Genomic DNA, 16,991 nt, shown 5'->3' with positions numbered 1-16,991 from the left:
CTCAAAATCATGAGATATTCATTCTTTCATAATATATGATAATTATAGCATAAAACCTCATGAAATAGCATGAATTCATACATGGTTGATTGAATCAAAGGAAACATAAAAATCTACCCAATTGGCTTGCTTTTGGCTCAAGAAAGTGCATAATTCAATTGAAAACAAAAGAAAAAGGCTAGTGAAACTAGGCTAAGATGACTTGTCATCACACACGTAAGGTATTACTTGGACGACCCAGTGCACTTGCTGGTTAGTTGTGCGAAGTTGTGAACAATGGTATTGGCATCATGTTTTTGGTGCCATTACCAGGGAAAGAAAGAGCGATGAATTCTACATAATCAAAGTGTAATCACAATTTCTGCGCACCACCTAACCTATGACAACCTATACTATTTAAAGCAAACCTAACTACCCATTCTTCACTTTTTCACACTCATGCATTCTCTTTTGATCACAACTCATATGCGTTGATTATTATTGAACTCCACTTTGGGCCATTTTGTCCCCTTTTTATTGCTTTTCTTTTTCTTTCTTTTTCTTTATATTTTTCTTTTCTTTGTCATCATTTTTTTTCAAACTAAAATATATACAAGAGAATAAATGTATATGGTTTAACATTCAATGCAAGAGTATGTACCCAATTCCCAATATTTTCAATAGAAATACAAAAACACTCTTTTATCCCAACCAATGTTCCCAAATTTCCCCCACTTAAATGATAAACACTCTCACTAGCCTAAGCTAATCAAAGATCCAAATTAAGGACATTTATTGTTTTTCGCTTTAAGGCTTGTAATGTGCTAAAATTAAGAACAAATGGGTTTAGCATAGGCTCCAAGTTGGCTAACAATGGAAGATAGAAGGTAAGGTAATTTGGATAAGTGAGCTAATTGAAACAATGGCCTCAATCATATAAGTGCATTCATACACAAAATAATGGATCAAACAAATCAAAGATTACAATCATAGAAAGAGAATAATACACACAAGAATGAAAATAAGTGGTTATATGATATAACCACACAATTAAGCTCAAAACTCACATGCTTATGTGTTCTTAGCTCAAAAATCATGTTCTACAATGTATAATTCAAGCAAGTTCTAAAAAAAATTTTACTCAAATCAATTGGGGTGCCCTATAGATAAAATCCTTGGAAAATTTCATTATTTTGACTAAGCTTATATATATATATATATATATATATATATATATATGCAAACTAAGAAAATGCAACTAAAAATTATAAATGACCTAAAAATGAAATGCGAAAGTGTTGAGATTAGAAATTTGTCACCCAAAAATGACCGATTCAATCGAACGACCTCCCCACACTTAAAAGTTTGCACCGTCATTGGTGCATTCAAAGATGAGCAAGGGGGTACGACGACTTTCCGGATTGCCACTGGTAGCACGAATCCCACACCTTCGTACTATTGTACCAGCAAGTGCACTGGATCGTCCAAGTAATACTTGAGCGAGTCAGGGTCAATCCAACGAGGATTGTGGTTTGAAGCAAGCTATAGTTATCTTGTAGGTCTTAGTCAGGCGAATCAGAAGGTTGTTGATAGATAAATATTTATGGGATTTAAACTATGTTGACATGAAAGGAATAAAGCAAAAGGGGTAGAAAATACTAATAGGAGTAGGATTAAGGATTGGAGTTGTGTTGTCTTTCTGAATTAACTCTGGTATTACTGTCTTCTTTGCTTGTGAGTGATGTCTTCTATGGCAGGCTGTATGTGATCAAAGCCATTGCCCGTGGTCATTGATCTCCTCTACTCCAAATCAAACACCATTGCCCGTGGTCATCTAATCTGGCGGAGGGTGAAGCTCTAGTAGTTCATTCTCTTGGTGATCCTACTCAAAACGCCACAGACAAGGTCGAATCTTTCGGATCAGAGAATGCTACTTCTTTGGATTCTAGCCTATACCATAGAGACTCTGATCTCCCCAGAAATCGACTGAACTGGTGTCTCGAGAAGTCCCAACGAAGTCGTGGATTAGCCGTCTAAGAGATGTATAAACATAGCTGTTGGTTCGTGCTTTCCGGCCAAGTATTCACATAAACCCAAGTAGACACGGGTGTTTGTCAGGCATGTTTGTCTTAGCATGATGAACAGAGCTGATTGTCACTGATCATCCTATTCACCATGTTGAAGATCGAATATACATCTTAGAAATAAATCAAACACGGATCGAAGAAGAAATAGTAATACTTTTATTAATTCATAGGACTCAGCAGGGCTCCTCCCCTCAACCTAGGAGGTTTACAAACTCATACTGAAAGAAAAATACAATGGTAAATGAAATATGATGTGCGTCCCCTTTAGAGAGATGTAAAATAAGTCTTAAATACTAAACAGATGACTAGTAAGGGTAAAACAGTCTATCTAGTGCTAAAATCCACTTTTGGGGCCCAATTTGTGAGTGTTTGGGCTGAGCTTTGATGAGATCCACATGCTATGAGGCTCCTAGGGCGTTGAATGCTGGCTAGGGGGTCCTCTCTGGGCATTTGGACGCTAGACGCCTGGAAGGGGGCAGGAAGCTGGCATTGGATGCCAGTTTTGGGCCTTCTAATCCGAAGCAAAGTATGAACTATTATATATTACTGGAAAGCTCTGGAATTCAACTTTCCATATATGTTGAGAACGCTCCATTTGGACTTCTATAGCTCCAGAAAAGCACTTCCGAGTGCAAGGAGGTCAGATCCGGACAGCATCTGCAGTGCTTTCTCTGTCTCTGAATCAGACTTCTGCTCCAGCTCCTCAATTTCAGCCAGAAATTACCTAAAATTGCACAGAAACACAAAAACTCATAGTAGAATCCAAAACTATGAATTTAACACTAAAACCTATAAAAACTTAATAAAAACTAAATAAAACATATTAAAAACTATATGAAAATGATGCCAAAAAGCGTATAAAATATCCGCTCATCAGCCACCTTCAGCTGGTGGATCAAACGGCTGCTGCATGTTCTTTTCTCCGCTTCTATTTTTGCTTATGGTGCATCATTCATGAAAAATAGAAAATAGAATAGCAAGATGAGAAAATGCAAAAGCAAGGAAGTGTAACTTGTTGGAATGAGGTAAGAACCACTAGAATGGAGTGAGTGAATTAGTGTGACATTAAGGAAGAGTAGTGTGTGAGTTCTAAGTTGCATGCAGTTTAGAACACACATACTAGCATAGAGAGCTATGTCATAATTACACAAAAGAAGCATACACTTCACTCATTCTAGTGTGCTTGAAATAGTTTAAAGAAAACTTGTAGGTTAAGTTAAACGAACAAGTAATAAAGAAGCATTAAAGCACTCAAGCAAATAATCAAGTAATTGTGAATTGGATAATGAATGGACATTGATTGATGTGTAAGTAAACTTAGTGAACCAAATGAAATATAGAACTCACACATCAAACAATGACACATATTGAAGTTTGTTTGAAACACCTAAGTGACATAGAGGCGGAACACATGGGTGCTATGGAACTTAGGAAAAAGAAGATAGAAGTAAAAATCAATCACATAGAAAACATGGTCCACAAAGCTTGGAAAGCTCAAAAATATGCAATTAGGTAAGATTTCGATCCAATTTCACAATTCCAAATTCTCAATGCATGAAACAGGTGATGTAAATACGGATCAATCATTAACAAGCATCACCTAAAAAAAATGCATTGCTAACACACTATTGCCTAATCATACTGAAATGCTTTAAATCACATGATGGCCAAAACATGCAATTTAAAAGATTTAGGATACTTGAGGGCAATGTCATACACTTGGTATTCACAATTGTCAAATAAGAAAAACTCAAAACCAGGTAACAAAATATAACCTCAACAATGAATCCCAACAATGAATATCAAAAACAGTTATGCTAAAATAGCATTCAGTTAATAATAAGCAGCACTAAATAGCAAATAAAGTTAATAGTCCAACCCTTATCATGAAAACAAAAATTAAACTAACTAAATAACTAAATAACTAACTAACTAACTAACTAAAAGAGATGGTGATAGATGGTGTTTGGTAGTGTTAGATGATGGTTGAAGGAGAGAAAGAAAAGAAGAGAAGAGAAAAGAAGGAAAGAGATGGAGAGAGAGAAGAAAAGAAGGTGAGTGAAACAGTAAGTCACGCGTACGCGTCATGTCACGCGCACGCGTGGATGGCAGAAGTGTGACGCGACACGTACGCATCGTCGACGCGCACGCATGAGTGAAGAGAGAGATAGGTGACGCGTACGCGTGGGTGACGCATACGCGTGGGTCAAAATTGTGCTAGAGGCACAACTTCAGTACACTACACGCGCAACTCTCTGGTTTTTGTACTGGGCATGGAAAATTTGGTGGTCACGCGTACGCGTAGGCGAGGTGTACGTGGGAGGGGTTGAAAACTTGGGGGTTACACGTACGCGTGGGTGACGCATACGCGTGGCTGGGTACTCTGTTTTTCAAAATTTTCCAATTTCTTGCACCAAACCAAGCATTCCAAACCTCCAAACAGCTACCAAAACACCATAAAACCTTATTTAACATACTAGACTACTAAATAAACTCAACAAACTAACATAAACATGAAATTAAACTAATTTTACCAATATTTACAAAAAGGAAAAATGAAAAGATGTTACCATGGTGGGGTGTCTCCCACCTAGCACTTTTGTTTATTGTCCTTAAGTTGGACTTATAGGGAGCTTTCATCAAGGTGGCTTGTGCTTGAATCCATCCTTGAACATTCACCAATGCTTGAATCTCTAATAAGCTCCATCATTCAAAATTAATAGCTCCAAGCTTTGATGGAGTTCTTCACAAACCATGAGCTCCCAAAATTGATCCTCTTTTTGTAATCCGGGATCCCACACTTTGTTGTCATACCGATCTTCAAGTTGATCATGGTAATTCCATCCGGGTGGTAAGTCCTTAGAATTCTCATGAGGACACCCAAAGATCCTCCTAGATCCATGCAAATTGGTACTGCACCAACCATTGCTCCTAAACCTTGAGCTTTCAACCATAATGAACCGTGAATCATGATGCCTACCACTAAATAACTCTTTCTTGCTTTTCATGCCACAAAGAGCTCTAAGTTGACCATCCGTTTCAAGCAACCCATATTCAAGTGGAATAAGAAAGCTAAGGGATATGAAGTTTACCCACTTGAATGGTGTAAAGGATGATGGTGACCTAAGAAGGGAGGCCTCCAACAACTTTGACAATGTGAGCTCCACTCCCTTGTGCTCTTCTTTGACAACTTCCACCTCTTTGGAAGCTTCTTCAATTTCTACCTCTTCCTCTTGGTAGCTTTCTTCCAACTCAATCCCTTCTTCATTGCTCACCAAGGGTATTGGAGGTTGTGTATCTTCTTCTTTGATCTTCATGTCAAGTCCAATGGGGGAGGATTCAATTATAGATAGAAACTCATCAACGATTGAATCCATCTCTTGATCAACCACTTCAAAGTCTTCAACCATGATATACTTTGGAGGTTGTACACCCTCCTCAACATCAATTTCAAACTTTTTAGAAGAGGGCTCTATAATTCTACATTCCCATGGACTTTCAACATCTCCTAAATCTTCAACCAATCCTTCCAGCTCAATTGTCTCAACTTCCTCCCTTGGTGGCGATTCTTGCCTCAACTTATCTTCTTCACCTTGAAGCTTCAAGTTCACTCCCTCACTATGCTCCTTGGTTGATCCTCCACATTCGTCAATGGGAGTACTTGGGATGCATGAGCTTAGGTGGGAGGCCATGTTGTTAATGGCTTTCGCCATGGTAGCAACCATGACTTCTAGCTTCTTTAGCTCCTTTTGCTTTTCTTCTTGTCTTTGGATATAAGAGCTAATATCTCTTCATTGTTCTTGCATGAAGGCATGGAGAGCTTCATCCATTGGAGGAGGTGGTGGAAGAGAGGGTTCATTCTTTGGGAGAAAGGGTTCATAATTGGAAGGTGGTTTATCTTGGTAAGGGTATGGAGATGGTGTATATCGAGGTGGTTCTTGGGAGTAATTATGTTGGAATGGTCGTGGTTCTATGTATGGTTCATATGGCTTATAAGGTGGTTGGTATGGTGGATAAGGATTAGGGTCATATGGAGGTGTTTGGTGATAGGGGGCTTGTGAGTAAGGTTGTTGAGGACTATGTTGAGGAGGTGGTTCATAGGCATATGGTGATTGTGGTTGACAACCACAATGAGGGTCACCACATCCATTAGGTTGGTATGCATTAGGAGTTGGATTATACCTATAAGAAACCGACGGAAGTTGTTGCCAAGAAGGTTGATCAATTCCTTGAGGCTCCTTCCATCTTTGATTGTTCCATCCTTGATGTATGTTGTCATTGTAGTTCCAATTTCCTACAACATAATTTGAACCAAACTCATAGCCAAAAGGGTGAGAATTCATAGTGAAAAGGAAAAATCAAAAACAAAATCTAATAAGAAACAAAGAAAACAAACTCCTAAACCAAAACTAGCAAACAAACAAAAAGCAAACTATTCAAAATATTCACATATGAACAATAACCAATAACAAGCACACATTGTAATTCCCCGGCAATGGCACCAAAAGCTTTATGTGAAGATTTATACCGGTTCGGAATTTAACAAAATAATTCGTTGTGAGCATAGCCCAAACTGACAATCGATCCTCAAATCAAAGTTTAAATTTATTTGTCACGAGTGCAAACCAATAAAAATACCTAGAGTATTAGATTTTGGGACGTCTCTCAAAGGAATTACAGTGAGGTATGCATATTATTGGTTATGGCATCCAAGGGAGTTTGCAAATAAGGGGACAAGAAAGTTAAATGACAAGGAAAGTAAACCAAACAACTAAAGAAAGCAAGTAATAGAGAGAGACATTGGTGTACGAAATTGTGATTCACACTTTTCACAACTCGTACCACTAACCAGCAAGTGCACTGGGTCGTCCAAGTAATACCTTACGTGAGTAAGGGTCGATCCCATGGAGATTGTCGGCTTGAAGCAAGCTATGGTTATTTTGTAATTCTTAGTCAGGAAATCAATGATAAGAGTGATTATATTTATGAAGAGTAAATAGCATAAATTAACTAATACTTGTTATGCAGTAATGGAGAACAGATTGAGGATTTGGAGATGCTCTGTCTTCCGAATCTCTGCTTTCCTACTGTCTTCTTCTTCACGCATGCAAGGCTCCTTCCATGGCAAGCTGTCTGTTGGTGGATCACCGTTGTTAATGGCTACCATCCGTCCTCTCAGTGAAAATGGTCCAAATGCGCTGTCACCGCACGGCTAATCATCTGTCGGTTCTCACTCATGTTAGAATAGGATCCATTGATCCTTTTGCATCTGTCACTACGCCTAGCACTCGTGAGTTTGAAACTCGTCACAGTCATCCCCTCCTAGATCCTACTTGAAATACCACAGATAAGGTTTAGACTTTCCGGATCTCAGGAATGGCCGCCAATAGTCCTAGCCTATACCACGAAGACTCTGATCATGAACCAAGAGGCTAAGAGATATATACTCAATCTGAGGTAGAACGGAAGTGGTTGTTAGGCACGCATTCATAGGTTGAGAATGGTGATGAGTGTCACGGATCATCACATTCATCAGGATGAAGTGCGAGTGAATATCTTAGAATAGAGACAAGCGTGATTGAATGGAAAACTGTAGTAATTGCATTAATTCATCGAAACACAACAGAGCTCCTCACCCCCAACCATGGGGTTCAGAGATTCATGCCGTCAGAAATACAATGTAAAATGTGAAAATTTCATGAGGTCCATAGTAAGTCTCTAAAAGTTGTTTTTATACTAAACTAGTAGCTAGGGTTACAGAAAATAAGTAACTAAGTGCAGATAGTGCAGAAATCCACTTCCGGGGCCCACTTGGTGTGGGCTTGGGCTGAGCATTGAGCTTTACACGTGTAGAGGCTTCTCTTGGAGTTAAACAGCAGGTTGTAGCTTGTTTCTAGCGTTTAACTCTGGTTTGCAACCTGTTTCTGGCGTTTAACGCCAGAATAGGGTAAAGACTTGGCGTTAAGCGCCAATTTGCGTCATCGAAACTTGGGAAAAGTATGGACTATTATATATTGCTGGAAATCCCTGGATGTCTACTTTCCAACGCAATTGAGTGCGCGCCAATTTCTCTTCTGTAGCTCCAGAAAATCCATTTCGAGTGCATGGAGATCAGAATCCAACAGCATCTGCAGTCCTTTTTCAGCCTCTGAATCAGATTTTTGCTCAGGTCCCTCAATTTCAGCCAAAAAATACCTGAAATCACAGAGAAACACACAAACTCATATTAAAATCCAGAAATGTGAATTTTGAATAAAAACTAATAAAAATATACTAAAAAGTAATTAAAACATGCTGAAAACTACTTTAAAACAATGCCAAAAAGCGTATAAATTATCCGCTCATCACAACACCAAACTTAAATTGTTGCTTGTCCCCAAGCAACTAAAAATAAAATAGGATAAAAAGAAGAGAATATACTATAAATTCCAAAATATCAATGAAACTTAGTTCCAATTAAATGAGCGGGACTAGTAGCTTTTTGCCTCTGAACAGTTTTGGCATCTCACTTTATCCTTTGAAGCTCAGAATGACTGGCATCTATAGGAACTCTGAATTTAGATAGTGTTATCGATTCTCCTAGTTCAGTATGTTGATTCTTGAACACAGCTACTTTATGAGTCTTGGCCGTGGCCCTAAGCACTTTGTTTCCCAGTATTACCACCGGATACATAAATGCCACAGACACATAACTAGGTGAACCTTTTCAGATTGTGACTCAGCTTTGCTAAAGTCCCCAATTAGAGGTGTCCAGAGTTCTTAAGCACACTCTTTTTGCTTTGGACCTCAACTTTAACCACTCAGTCTCAAGATTTTCACTTGACACCTTCACACCACAAGCACATGGTTAGGGATAGCTTAGTTTAGCCGCTTAGGCCAGGATTTTATTCCTTCGGGCCCTCCTATCCATTAATGCTCAAAGCCTTGGATCCTTTTTACCCTTGCCTTTTGGTTTAAAGGGTTATTGGCTTTTTGCTCTTGCCTTTTGATTTAAAGAGCTATTGGCTTTTTCTACTTGCTTTTTCTTTTTCTTTCTTTTTTTTTCTTTTTGCCCTTTTTTTTCGCAAGCTTTGTTATTCACTGCTTTTTCTTGCTTCAAGAATCAATTTTATGATTTTTCATATTATCAAATAACATTTCTCCTTTTTCATCATTCTTTCAAGAGCCAACAGTTTTAACATTCATAAACAACAAATTCAAAAGACATATGCACTGTTCAAGCATTCATTCAGAGAAACAAAAAGTATTGTCACCACATCAAAATAATTAAACTAATTTCAAGGATGAATTCAAAATCATGTACTTCTTGTTCTTTTGTGATTAAAAACATTTTTTATTTAAGAAAGGTGATGGATTCATAGGACATTCATCGCTTTAAGGCATAGACACTAGACACTAATGATCATATAAGAAAGACACAAACATAAATAAACATAAAGCATAGAGAACAAAAATAGAAAAAAAATAAATAGACAAGGAGATTAAGGAACGGGTCAACCTTAGTAAGGGTGGCGTCTTATTCCTCTTGAAGAACTAATGGTGCTCTTGAGCTCCTCTATGTCTCTTCCTTGCATTTGTTGCTCCTCCCTCATAGCTCTTTGATCTTCTTTAATCTCATGGAAGGTGCCATATGGTTATGGAAAATTAAAAAGCGGGGCTTTTTCCATACCAAACTTAAAATGTTTGCTCGTCCTCGAGCAAAAGAAGAAAGAAAGGAGGAGATGGAGATGTGTGGTGGGTTCGGCCAAGGGAGGGTGATAGTGTGTATGAGGGGTTTATGATGGATGGATGTGAGTGGTGAAGAGAGTATGGAAAATAGGGTGGGGAAGGTGGGGATCCTGTGGGGTCCACAGATCCTGTGGGGTCAAGGACTTAGCATCCCTGCTCCATTGAGGCGTGCAAAATGCCCATAGAGTGCAATTTTGGCGTTTAACGCCAGACTGCTGCTTGTTTCTGGCGTTAAACGCCAACTTTTCTCCCTTTCTTGGCGTTAAACGCCAACTTAATGCTCTGTTCTGGTGTTAAACACCAGTCTGGTGCTTGTTTCTGGTGTTTAACGCCAGCTTGATGCTTCTTTCTGGCGTTAAACGCCAGTCTGATGCTTCTTACTGGCGTTTAAACGCCAGTAAACTCTTCCTCCAGGGTGAGCTGTTTTTAATGCTGTTTTTCAATCTGTTTTTGATTTTTCAATTGTTTTTGTGACTTTACATGATCATCAACCTAAAGAAAGCATAAAATAGCAATGAAAAATAAATAGATATAATTAAATAACATTGGGTTGCCTCCCAACAAGCGCTTCTTTAATGTCAATAGCTTGACAGTGAGCTCTCATGGAGCCTCACAGATAATCAGAGCAAGGTTGGGGCCTCTCAATACCAAACTTAGAGTTTGGTTGTGACCTCCCAACACCAAACTTAGAGTTTGAATGTGGGGGTTTTTTTTGACTCTGTATTGAGAGAAGCTTTTCATGCTTCCTCTCCATGGTTACAGAAGGAGAACCTTGAGTCTTATAGTTTACAATGTTTGCAAACCATGGAGCTTCTTGAATAGCAAACAATTGCTCATCCGGAAAGGTTTCAGAGATCTCAGTAGGAGGGAGGGATGCTCCTGCTACTGGTTCTATCCGGGACAGGTGATCAGCTACTTGATTCTCTGTCCCTTTTCTGTCTCTTATTTCTATATCAAACTCTTGCAGAAGCAACACCCATCTTATGAGCATGGGCTTTGAATCCTTCTTTGTGAGTAGATATTTAAGAGCTGCATGGTCAGTGTACACAATCACTTTTGATCCTACTAAGTATGATCTAAACTTGTCAATGGCATAAACCACTTCAAGTAGCTCTTTTTCTGTGGTTGTGTAATTTTTCTGTGCATCATTTAAAACACGGCTAGCATAATAAATGACATGCAAAAGCTTGTTATGCCTCTGTCCCAATACTGCACCAATGGCATGGTCACTGGCATCACACATTAGTTCGAATGGTAATGTCCAATCTGGTGCAGAAATAACTGGTGCTGTGACTAGCTTAGCTTTCATAGTTTCAAACGCCTGCAGATACTCTGTGTCAAACACAAATGGCGTGTCAGCAGCTAGCAGATTGCTCAGAGGTTTTGCGATTTTTGAAAAATCCTTTATAAACCTCCTATAGAATCCTGCATGCCCTAGAAAGCTTCTGATTTCCTTAACATTGGTGGGTGGTGGTAATTTTTCAATTACCTCTACCTTAGCTTGATCCACCTCTATTCCCTTGTTCGAAATTTTATGCCCAAGGACAATTCCTTCAGTCACCATAAAGTGACATTTTTCCCAATTTAAAACCAGGTTAGTCTCTTGGTATCTTTTCAGAACAAGTGCTAGATGGTTGAGACAGGAGCTAAATGAGTCTCCAAATACTGAGAAGTCATCCATGAAGACTTCCAGAAATTTCTCTACCATATCAGAGAAGTGGTGCACGAAATTGTGATCATCAACAATGGCGCCAAAGACTTGGTGCTCTCAAACGTGAATCACACTTTGTCACAACTTCGCACAACTAACCAGCAAGTGCACTGGGTCGTTCAAGTAATAAACCTTACGTGAGTAAGGGTCGATCCCACGGAGATTGTCGGCTTGAAGCAAGCTATGGTCACCTTGTAAATATCCGTCAGGCGAATTCAAATAGTTATAGAGTTTTGATAATAAAAATATAAATAAAATATAAACTAGGATAGAGATACTTATGTAATTCATTGGTGAGAATTTCAGATAAGCGTATAGAGATGCTTTCGTTCCTCCTGAACCTCTGCTTTCCTACTGTCTTTATCCAATCATTCCTACTCCCTTCCATGGCAAGCTGTATGTTGGGCATCACCATTGTCAATGGCTACATCCCGTCCTCTCTGTGAAAATGGTCCAATGCACTGTCACTGCATGGCTAATCATCTGTCGGTTCTTGATCATACTGGAATAGGATTTACTATCCTTTTGCGTCTGTCACTACACCCAGCACTCGCGAGTTTGAAGCTCGTCATAGCCATCCCTTCCCAGATCCTACTCAGAATACCACAGACAAGGTTTAGACTTTCCGGATCTCAGGAATGGCCATCCATGGGTTCTAACTTATACCACAAAGACTCTAATATCTTGGACTCGGTCCCCTGTATTAGATATCTAAGAGATACTCATTCTATCTCATCTTCATGTAGAACGAAAGTGGTTGTCAGGCACGCGTTCATAGGTGAGAATGGTGATGAGCGTCACATAATCATCACATTCATCATGTTCTTGGGTGCAAATGAACATCTTAGAATAGGAATAAGTTTGAATTGAATAGAAAAATAATAGTACTTTGCATTAATTCATGAGGAACAGCAGAGCTCCACACCTTAATCTATGATGTGTAGAGACTCTACCGTTGAAAATACATAAGAACAAGGTCCAGGCAAGGCCGAATGGCCAGCCCCCTGAACATGATCAAGGGATCAAGAGATAATCCAAAGATGTAAATACATTAGTAAAAAGTCCTATTTATACTAAACTAGTTACTAGGGTTTACCGAAATGAGTAAATGATGCAGAAATCCACTTTTGGGGCCCACTTGGTGTGTGCTTGGGCTGAGCATTGAGCTTTACACGTGTAGAGACTTCTCTTGGAGTTGAACGCCAGTTTGTAACCTGTTTCTGGCGTTTAACTCCACTTTGCAACCTGTTTCTGGCGTTTAACTCCAGAATAGGACAAGAAGCTGGTGTTGAACGCTAGTTTGCGTCATTTAAACTAAGGCAAAGCATAAACTATTATATATGTTTGGAAAGCCCTGGATGTCTACTTTCCAACGCAATTGAGAGCGCGCCATTTGGACTTCTGTAGCTCCAGAAAATCCATTTTGAGTGCAGAGAGGTCAGAATCCAACAACATATGCAGTCCTTCTTCAACCTCTGAATCTAATTTTTTCTCAAGTCCCTCAATTTCAGCCAGAAAATACCTGAAATCACAGAAAAATACACAAACTCATAGTAAAGTCCAGAAATGTGATTTTTATTTAAAAACTAATAAAAATATACTAAAAACTAACTAAATCATACTAAAAACTATGTAAAAATAATGCCAAAAAGCGTATAAATTATCCGCTCATCACAACACCAAACTTAAATTGTTGCTTGTCCCCAAGCAACTAAAAATCAAATAGGATAAAAAGAAGAGAATATACTATAAATTCCAAAATATCAGTGAAACTTAGCTCCAATCAGATGAGCGGGACTAGTAGCTTTTTGCCTCTTGAATAGTTTTGGCATCTCACTTTATCCATTGAAGTTCAGAATGATTGGCATCTATAGGAACTTAGAATTCAGATAGTGTTATTGATTCTCCTAGTTCAGTATGTTGATTCTTGAACACAGCTACTTTATGAGTCTTGGCCGTGGCCCTAAGCACTTTGTTTTCTAGTATTACCACCGGATACATAAATGCCACAGACACATAACTGGGTGAACCTTTTCAGATTGTGACTCATCTTTGCTAAAGTCCCCAATTAGAGGTGTCCAGGGTTCTTAAGCACACTCTTTTTTTTTTTTGCTTTGGACTTTGACTTTAACCGCTCAGTCTGAAGTTTTCACTTGACACCTTCACGCCACAAGCACATGGTTAGGGACAACTTGGTTTAGCCGCTTAGGCCAGGATTTTATTCCTTTAGGCCCTCCTATCCACTGATGCTCAAAGCCTTGGATCCTTTTTATTACCCTTGCCTTTTCGTTTAAAGGGTTACTGGCTTTTTGCTTTTGTCTTTTGGTTTTAAGAGCTTTTGGCTTTTTCTGCTTGCTTTTTCTTTTTCTTTCTTCTCTCTTTTTTTTTCTTTTTTTTTTTTTGCCATTTTTCTTTTATTTTTTTTGCAAGCTTTTGATTTCACTGCTTTTTCTTTCTTTAAGAATCAATTTTATGATTTTTCAGATTATCAAATAACATTTCTCCTTTTCATCATTCTTTCAAGAGCCAACATATTTAATATTCATAAACAACAATATCAAAAGACATATGCACTGTTCAAGCATTCATTCAGAAAACTAAAAGTATTGTCACCACGTCAAAATAATTAAACTAGTTTCAAGGATGAATTCGAAACCATGTACTTCTTGTTCTTTTGTAATTAAAACATTTTTCATTTAAGAAAGGTGATGGATTCATAGGACATTCACAACTTTAAGGCATAGACACTTAAATACTAATGATCATGTAATAAGACACAAACATAAACATAAAGCATAGTAAACAAAAAATAGGAAAATAAGAACAAGGAGATTAAAGAACGGGTCCACCTTAGTGAGGGTGGCGTCTTTCTCTTCTTGAAAAACCAATGGTGCTTTTGAGCTCCTCTATGTCTCTTCCTTGTCTTTGTTGCTCCTCCCTCATAGCTCTTTGATCTTCTCTTATTTCATGAAGGATGATAGAGTGCTCTTGATACTCCACCCTGAGTTGTTCCATGTTGAAACTTAATTCTCCTAAGGAGGTGTTGATTTGCTCCCAATAGTTTTGTGGAGGAAAATGTATCTCCTGAGGCATCTCAGGGATTTCATGGTGAGGAATTTCCTCATGCTCTTGTTGAGATCCATGATCTCTTGTTTGCTCCATCCTTTTCTTAGTGATGGCCTTGTCCTCTTCAATGAGGATGTCTCCCTTTATGTCAATTCCAGCCGAATTGCAGAGGTGGAAAATGAGGTGAGGAAAGGCTAACCTTGCAAAAGTGGAGGACTTGTCAGCCACCTTGTACAGTTCTTGAGGTATAATCTCATGAACCTCTACTTTCTCTCCAATCATGATACTATAGATCATGATGGCCCGGTCTACAGTAACTTCAGATCGGTTGCTAGTAGGAATGATTGAGCGTTGAATAAACTCCAACCGTCCTCTAGCTACATGCTTGAGGTCCAGTCTTCTCAATTAAACTGGCTTGCCTCTTGAGTTAACTTTCCATTAAGCTCCTTCTACACATATGTCCATGAGGACTTGGTCCAACCTTTGATCAAAGTTGACCCTTCTAGTGTAGGGGCGTGCGTTTTCTTCCATCATTAGCAAGTTGAACGCCAGCCTTACATTTTCCAAACTGAAATCTAAGTATTTTCCCCGAACCATGGTAAGCCAATGCTTTGGATTTGGGTTCACACTTTGATCATGGTTCCTAGTGATCCATGTGTTTGCATAGAACTCTTGAACCATTAGGATCCCGACTTGTTGAATGGGGTTGGTGAGAACTTCCCAACCTCTTCTTTGAATTTCAAGTTGGATCTCCAGATACTCTTTCTTTTTTAGCTTAAAAGGAACCTCAGGGATCACTTTTTTCTTGGCCACAATTTCATAGAAGTGGTCTTGATGGACCTTTGAGATAAATCTCTCCATCTCCCATGGCTCAGAAGTGGAAGCAATTACCTTCTCTTTCCTCTTTCTTGAGGTTTCTCTGGCCTTAGGTTCCATTAATGGTTATGGAAAAACAAAAAGCTATGCTTTTACCACACCAAACTTAAAATATTTGCTCGTCCCCGAGCAAAAGAAGAAAAAAAGAAGGAGAAGAGGAAGAAAATGGAGGAGATGGAGGTAGAATGTGTATTCGGTCAATGGAGAAGAAGAGAGGGTTGTGTTGTGTGAAAATGAAGAAGGAATGAGGGGTTTATATAGGAGTGGGGGGAGGTTTAGGGTTCGGCCATTAGGGTTGGGTTTGGAAGGGAAAAGAATTTGAATTTTGGAGGTAGGTGGGGTTTATGGGGAAGAGTGGATGGATGTGAGTGGTGAAGATATGATGGGGAAGAGTGAGTGAGGTGATTGGTGAAGGGTATTTGGGGAAGAGATTTATGAAAGAGTGTGAAGAGGAGAGAAGAAGTGGTGGGATCTTGTGGGGTCCACAGATCCAGTGGGGTCAAGGACTTAACATCCCTGCTCCAATTAGGCGTGTAAAACGCCCTTGCTGTGCAATCCTGGCGTTTAATGCCAGACTGCTGTTTGTTTCTGGCGTTAAATGCCCAAATGTAGCCTGTTTCTGGCGTTTAACGCCAGGCAGATGCTTGTTTCTGGCGTTAAACGCCAGACAGATGCTTGTTTCTGGCGTTTAAACGCCAGAATGCTTCTCCTTCAGGGTGTGCTATTTTTAATGCTATTTTTCATTCTGTTTTTTATTTTTCAGTAGTTTTTGTGACTCCACATGATCATCAACCTAATAAAACACGAAATAATAAAAAAATATAAAATAGATATAATTAAATAACATTGGGTTGCCTCCCAACAAGCGCTTCTTTAATGTCAATAGCTTGACAATGGGCTCTCATAAAGCCTCACAGATAATCAGAGCAAGGTTGGAACCTCCCAACACCAAACTTAGAGTTTGAATGTGGGGGTTCAACACCAAACTTAGAGTTTGGTTGTGGCTTCCCAACACCAAACTTAGAGTTTGACTGTGGGGGCTTTGGTTGACTCTGCAGTGAGAGAAGCTTTTCATGCTTCCTCTCCATGGTAACAGAAGGAGATCCTTGAGTCTCAAACACAAGGTTGTCCTCATTCAGTTGAAGGACCAACTCTCCTCTGTCCACACCAATCACAGCTCTTGCTGTGGCTAGGAAGGGTCTTCCAAGGATGATGGATTCATCCTCATCCTTCCCAGTGTCTAGGATTATGAAATCAACAGGGATGTAAAGGCCTTCAAACTTTACTAACACGTCCTCTACTAGTCCATAAGCCTATTTTCTTGAGTTGTCTGCCATCTCTAATGAGATTATGGCAGCTTGTACCTCAAAGATCCCAAGTTTCTCCATTACAGAGAGTGGCATTAAGTTTATTCCCGACCCCAGGTCACACAGAGCTTTCTCAAAGGTCATGGTGCCTATGTTACAGGGAATTAAGAATTTACCAGGATCCTATTTCTTTTGAGGTAATTTCTGCCTATCCAATGCATTTAGTTCATTGGTGAG

This window comes from Arachis ipaensis, chromosome B1 (assembly GCF_059453495.1).
Source record: "Arachis ipaensis isolate K30076 ecotype BB chromosome B1, ASM5945349v1, whole genome shotgun sequence".
Taxonomy (NCBI): Eukaryota; Viridiplantae; Streptophyta; class Magnoliopsida; order Fabales; family Fabaceae; genus Arachis; species Arachis ipaensis.
This window is presented reverse-complemented; position numbering follows the sequence as displayed.